The following is a 7829-nucleotide window of genomic DNA, read 5'->3' as shown; positions in this document are numbered from 1 at the left end:
CATTAATTTAAAAAAAAATAGTTTTCTTTTGTCACTTGTTAACGATATATGACGATTTAATATAATTATGTCATATCATTATGTAGTTTGTTTTCGTTTTACTTGGTTTATAAACTGAGTTAAACAAAATAAGAACCAAATCCTCAAAGTTTCTTCACTCTTGACGAACACTTTGAGACACTAATGACCGACTAATGACCGAGTTTGGAAGTGTTGTTTCAGAAGTTTATGACCAGCGGTGATATGTGTTCGTTACAATGAACTCTTTCAAATAAGATAAAAGTCTTTATAATTTGAAGAGTAAATTTTTCTTATGTTCAGAGAATAAATTATGTTGAAAAGAAAAAAGGTAATTACATGGGATCAGGAAAACAGGTCTTGCGTAAATTCAAAGAGAGAGGTACAATCGAAGTCTTCTCACAGTAATTGAGACACGTTCATACAGTCCCATGAAGCTCTGACACCTACTGGAGATGTTTTATGAATCAGTGTCATGAACCACGACGATCAGTTTCTTTGTCGCTGTTGTCGTGTTAACAAGTGTCATAGTGTAGTGTTATAGTGTGTCAGCGTTATTGAGAGAATAATAAGATCAAGAGGTAAGTGGTGGTCAATGTGGGTTGTATTTGATGAGGTTTATGTAGTAAATATGAGGATGTAAGGTAAAGGGCGAGGTTGTAGTTGTGGGAACCGGGTTTAACTCAACTCCTAACACAAACAACTGTCTAAGTCATATAACATTACCTTATTTCCCATCACTGAGAACTCTTACCAATCACTCCATGAAAACAAAAAACACACACAAAACATAACATTTCGCAGGGACTATTTGGCGGAATATTTAAACACAGTATTATAGTTAAATGGGAAACGATCAAATTAGCCAAGTGTGTTTTACAATATGGCATCTCGGTCCACCCGCGTAGCAGTAAAAACATAAGGAAGGACAATAAATGTTTCCTTATAATAGATAAAATTGTCTTAAATATGATTCAAACTGTCTTATTTAGAATCGCTACACCATGTGAATATTTGAATATTTTTTTTTTTAACTTTTGTGAAGCTGTAACCCCTTCATTCCCTTATGTTAACTTTATCGGTATTATTTTAGTTTCGGTCATCTTAGGAATTAGGTAAGATATCCAAAGTATTGTTTTCCCGTGTTATTTTGTGTTTTTTGAACGAAACTAAAATGTCACCACATTATCAGGTGACCGAGTGAGAGAAGAAATTATATAAACTGGGATTTATATCTGAATATAAGCTACTTAACACATGTGGATAGTTTGGAAGGGCACCTTGTATATATTTAGCAACACTTCAAGGAAACCTAACCTAACCTAACCAAATCTAACCTAATCAAATGGTTTTTCTTTATATTTTATTTGGGTGGACCAGGTCAGGTTTGATTGGTACGTTTGTCAGATAAGACCGCAAACACGAATTCATTTCCATGTATACGGAACTGTACATATATGGTGACCCAATGTTATATGGCCTTGCATTATTTTGAAGTTAGTGTTAGGATTTTTAATGTTCTTGTGTAAAGTTTATCAGTCGTCCGCTTTGTAGTATAAATTTTCGTGTGAAGCTTTGCGGACAATTTAGTTATATTTCTCAAGAATTTAGCGCGTAAAATATCTATTTCCCACTAGTTATATAATGAAGACAGCTTCTCTCTGACGTCAAGAACACACACATGACTTTTTGTACTTCATTGTCAACTTATAAAGAGGAGCTGTACTGATCCTTGGTAACGGATGGATATAGCCACAATCTCCTGTGTTACTGTTAATAGAATTTTGGATTAAATGTAAATAAATCTGTATATAATTAGAGTAATGAAAGCGGAACTGTGGCCTCATTCTCTTTGTTTTCAGGCAGGATGGTCCCTGACCCAAGACACGGCGGGTTATGCTAAGGCTTCCTCTACCACCAGTCCAAGGTGAGTCTACTGCTCTTATTATGACATGATGGACAGGTATCTTTATTAATTGTTGTTCACTAAAAAGATATTGGTAGTGTCATGGGTGTTCCTGTTAGTTGAGGAGTGCGATTGTTGAAGTTTAATTATTTATTAATTTAATTTTTTGGGGGGAGATGGGGGGAAGAATCTTTTTGGAAAATTTTGTTGTAATGCAGAAATGTTTATCTAATAGGAAATAAAGAAACTTTATAATGTTATCAAAACTCCCTCACGAAGGCTGAAGGTCTAAACCACTAATGATGATAGACAACATGAACCAACTAAGCCTAACTTAATCTAGTTATTTGGTAAGGGTTAGTTGGTTCCTATCACCAAGCATTGTAGCGCCACAAACTGTTGTCGTTTCATAATAACACTTCTAAAGGGTGCTACTACAGGTTCATAGTCATTATTTAATCCTCATCCACCTAATAAGTATATTTGCTTTAGAATAAACACGTCCTTGATATCATTTTAATATATAACTCGGTATAAGGGATGGAAAGTTAATTTGACTTTTTTTTCAGGTTGGTGAAAATTAACAGCTCCTGAGGGACCTTAACACACCACAACACATCACACTTCAGTTATGTCGTAAGTCAGTTTTATATATCGTTGTTTTTGTAATTGATCGGGAGTCTTGCATCTCGCTCAGTATGTCACTGTAGAATGTCGTATTTTTCATAAATGTGTAATAATTTATTTATTTTTAACCTGAGAATGATGGTTTCTTAGGTTCAGTTGTGAGATATCCAGTGTAGGGAGTTATGTCTGCCACAGTTTGTGAGCGCCATGCAGGTGTTGCTACTGACAACTTTGGTCGCTTGGCTGAGAACGTAATTTATAACTTTTAGGCGTTTGTTCAACTTGGGAACCCAAATAAAGATAATTATAGTGATTAGTGAAGACACCAAATACAGTTCCGAAGATCTTCAAACACGCGGTGAACCTTTGTTATAAAACGATCACCACTAGTGTAACCAATCAACATTCTGCACTCGTGATACCGCTTCAACTCTCACTAGAACACATCTTCCACAGTATATGAATACATCTTGACTATAGGAGTGTCAGTAGGGAACTAGAACAATCTGGGTAATAGGTACGTCATGTGAGAGTGAGGTGATTGTGAGCTCCACGGTTCAGCTTGACCCGAGCCTTAACAATTGTTTGTGACTTCTTTTACCAGAGAAAAAAAAGGTTAAAAAAAAAGTGATGGAAAGTGGATATATGAAATAAGTCATAGGATTGAAATTGCAGTTTGCGCAATATATATCATGTTTCATTACTCCTAGTGTTTCACCCTAGCAAACCTCAGTGAAACCCCATAAAATGAAGCCTTACACAACCTTGTTCAAACCCACGCAGCACCTCAGTGTACTTAAGATACCTCAGCTTAGCCCTTAAAAAGCTGAACTTTACCCTACTAAAACACCGACAAGCTTCAGCCTTACCTCACAAACCCCTGATAAGCCTCAGAATCAACCCACAAACCCCACGAATTTGAGGACCTCAGCCGCGAGATTCTCAAATGTTCGGCCGTCCAATTTCCCACCAAACTAGTGATGTGCGAAACGCATTTAACTGGCTCATTTTAAGCCACGACACAGCCAGCAATGGGTAGACTAAATCACATCTCCCAGCACTGACACTACTGTAGGTGGTTTAATTTTTCCTCGTCCATAACTACGACTTTGAGGGGTGGATGGGGGATAACGGAGGATTCTTTGAATATCTGGAAGAGAGGAATGTGGTGGATAGGGAAAATTTAATTGTGTCCTGGAACAAAGAGAGAGCGAAAGCGAGAGAGAGAGAGAGAGAATGTTTGCAGCATGAGACCCCAGACGCTTCACGGCGCACCATCACACGCCCCGCCACATTCTACCACCTCGCTCACCACAGATTTTGATCATCGCCACAATTCCCCTTTTAGGTGTATTTGTGGTTCGTCCTCTATAGACATGCGCGTGTATGTCCAGGGAACTCCTGGAGGTGAAGTGAGGATTACTGGTCACTTTGAGCGGCAGGGAATATGGTGGGGACTAACTACTGCTGTTTGTCACGGCTCAGTAGGTCAATGGTTTCAGGTCTTGATTCACTTTGTTGTTGTTCCTCTGTGTGTGTGACTAATCCGTGGTAAATTATTTTGTTTTTCTTGGTATATTTATATGGTCAGCTTTATCATTTATTACTGTACCAGACTGTTAAATCCATCAGGTGAAATATATAAATTAGGTTTTCCTCTCACAGTCTTTGTAATGTTAACATGTTTTTTTAGACCGAGGTGGAAATATAAACATTCTGCGTCTTGTTGAGATCTGATGTTAATGTAGATATATTGTTAGTTGAAAGGAAATTTGTCGTCGTGGTTGTCTTGGTGGCCTCCACACACACACACTGACATCATAAACAAAGCTGAATAAAAATTAAATCCATCAATAGAGAAAAACATTCATCAATCAGATCAAGAAGAACGTACACTGGGCAGACTACACGTAGCCCAAAACTCCTCTCGATGTTATCTCATTAATGTCTACATTCAGGAGCCCAACAAACACATAAAAATACAATATAATGAAGTGGTGGCAGAGGCGTTAGCAGTGAGCAGCTGAGGCGTCTGATCTTTTATTCTCCCGCCAGATGTCAGCTTCGTCGCTTTTATGTTTATCTTGTCCGGGGTAGCATTTTGTACCCACTGAATTAGCTCGTATTTATTGAGACATGAGAAAGCAATGTGTCTTTTAAATAATCCGTAGGGTGGTGATGGCGGCGTGAAGACCAAGTTAAAAGTCTTAAGGGAAATTTCTAACAATAACAACGTGGTTTGGACAGTCCCAGAAATAGACTGCTATGTCAGCATTCAATAGAGGCGGACACAACCAAATAATGATAGAATAGATAGTTAGATAGATAGATAGATAGATAGATAGATAACTGAAGATTAATTAAAAGTATGAAATCTATACACAAATATAGATTTTATGGGTGTATCTACCTACGCCCACGCCCACTTAGCAGCAAACGGTAAGCCTTGAGGACCTTCACGTCATCTTCTCTCACATAAACAACTCTGCCAGAGAGAGAGAGAGAGAGAGAGAGAGATAAAATAGTGGGTTTAGGTATGTAAGGTTTGTTTGTGTGGGTGGGTGGTTGGCACTGGTGGGTAGTGTGGGTGGCACTGGTGGGTCGTGTGGGTGGCACTGGTGGGTCGTGTGGGTGGCACTGGTGGGTCGTGTGGGTGGCACTGGTGGGTCGTGTGGGTGGCATACTACAACTGGCCAATACACATCACAAAGTACTAAAGTGTGATGACCTCGTGTGTATATTTTGTCGTGAGTGTCTTGGCGTGGTTAACAGGCGTGTGTCAAGGTGGCCTGGTTTAGTATGACGTGGTTAGGTAGGTGTGTATGGGGAGGGGTGGTCCAAGGAGGGTGTGGAAGAGGTGGTGTGGTCATCTTGGTGTTGCATAAGACGAAGTAGGAAAAAGGTTGTGTAGGTGGCAGGTGGCACATGCACGTATGGCCTATGGGAGTTCTGTAACTCACGCCCTCTTAGTCAGTTCCGCTGTCACTAAGGTAAAAGACTTCTGAGTAATGGGCGTGCGTGGTGTGGGCGTGGGTGAGAGTGAAGACTATCTAAAGAACGTCTAAAGATATTAATTCGGGCGTGTGGAGGTCCTCGTGTGACGTCATACGCTACCTGTGAGTGACGGGGGGAGAAGAAGAGAAAGAGAACGTCAGTTTTATGCTTCTGTTGTCAACGTAAACTAATGTGGTTACCTAAGCAGAGGTCTCTTGGTTAGTTGGTGGTAAGGGGAGTATATGAAGCATTCCGGGCGAGGACAAGATAAACGACACAATGGTTAGATATGTCTCACTATGAAAGAGAAGATTGTAGATTATAATGATATAGTAAACATCTCTGAAGCAGCTTTGTTCTCGGTCTTGTTCTCATATCTCTAACGTAAGTGGCGGTATTTAATGACTTTGGTATGTTAGAAGGACCTGTCTGCCTCACGACATTGAAGTATAGAACAAACTCCGTTACCACAAAAGCCCCCAACAATTGTATTTAACTACAACGCTCGTATATCCTGTTCTAGACGTAGCTGGTTTTCACGCTCGGGGAACTCCTAGTCCACCCGGCTGTGAATAGGTACCTAACATTACAGTTGGGGAGGTGAAGAGAGTCGAGTGCAGTGCCGATCAAGCTGCATTATTCTGGTCCGGAGGTTTAATATTGAACGTACTGTGTCCGTAGTATCCCTTAACGAACTTTCAGGCTTATGAGACTCACCTTCACTACCTCGTGTGATGGCGAGTTATGGGAGAAAACAGTCTCAGTGTATATTTGTTTTTCACGATCTTCAGTGGTGTGTGTGTGTGTGTGTGTCATCTTCCTTCACCAATGGGTATGAACCTTTTTCGGTCGACGTACACATTAGTCTCAGTGTTACATATACACCTTATGTATCTCCTGTCCCCACCCCGCAGGTTAGAGCCCCTGTCCTGGACGTCATATAAAAGGGAGACAATGTTACACTGGTCATAAAACATCATCTAGTTTCTAAATGTCGTTGGATTTTTGTCTTTTTCTCCTCCTACCACCACTACACAACACCAATACATATGACGTTCTAATTTCCTTTTCTTTACTCCCCTCTGTCATCGTGGCTTGTTTCTGTCAGGTTGTGTAAGGAAAGCTGGAAAAAAAAGCTCACTGTTGTTGTTGGAATTCCTTAGTAAATCCTATTAAGGGTAAGTTTTGTGGTAACGAGGAGCAGATGAGTAATGTGTGTTTGTTCTGCTGTAAAGTCTTCAGTAGAGGGAAGTTAGTGAGGTGTTGTGATGTGGCCAAGACTTGTGATACCAATGACGGGGAGAATAAAATAATGATAGCGTTAATATCCTTATACCCTGATGGTGTAGCTGTAAGTATTGTAGTTCTACTTTGTTCTTGTGTGTGTGTGTGTGTGTGTGTGTGTGTGTGTGTGTCACTGCCTGAAACAACAATAGAGACAGAAACACGAGTCGTCATGGGATCACTTCCTTTCGAGGGTCGTGGAACTAGATGAACGAGGCTGAGGAACACTCGCGTCGTCCACACACTGACTGAAGTTGCTTTTAAACCCTTGAGCACGAGGGGTCTTTGTGAGCTGAATAAAATCGTCTTGCGTTACCCAGTAGTGAAAGGACTAGAGATAGGTTACTAGTTTTGAGTAACTGTTCGCATCATAAACCTGAGAGAGAGAGAGAGAGAGAGAGAGAGAGAGAGATAAGGAATCCAAGTGACGAGTGATGGCTGTTGTGGGGTGAGGAGAGGGAGGGATGAGGGGGAGATGAAGAAGCACGGGAATAGCGATGGGAGGAAGAGAAGGAGGGAGGAAGATAACGTAAGGTGCCATCCCTCATAAGCCACGCATAAACAGTCTTGACTACGTCAGTTATGGGCGGCACATGGGTAGGTGGCAAAGGGTGTGGGCGTGGTTAGAAGCTGCTGTAAATATGGAGAGGGGAGGGGGGAGGCGTGGGTGGCGCCGCGTGCCAACTGTTGCCTCTAAATTATGCTTCGCTGGACGCCACGCCACTCCAAGTCACCTCCGGGCGGCGCTTGTGGGTGGGAGGGCGAGTGGGTGGGTGTAAACGTGAAGCTCAACAGTTTTACTCTCACCCACCTCTTCCGACATCATCCAACACACCTTCTCTGCCATCGTTGGGCCTAACGTAACAACACACACACACAGCCATCGATGAGCCCCGGTGAAATCTTCAAATCCAGGGCTTTTGACAGATGGTGTTACTTATGAGTCTACACCCTGGAAGTCGATGTTAGATAGTACATCAATAACCTTAATCCTTGCTGC

The sequence above is a fragment of the Homarus americanus genome, unplaced genomic scaffold (assembly GCF_018991925.1).
Source record: "Homarus americanus isolate GMGI-L3 unplaced genomic scaffold, GMGI_Hamer_2.0 scaffold4060, whole genome shotgun sequence".
Taxonomy (NCBI): domain Eukaryota; kingdom Metazoa; phylum Arthropoda; class Malacostraca; order Decapoda; family Nephropidae; genus Homarus; species Homarus americanus.
This window is presented reverse-complemented; position numbering follows the sequence as displayed.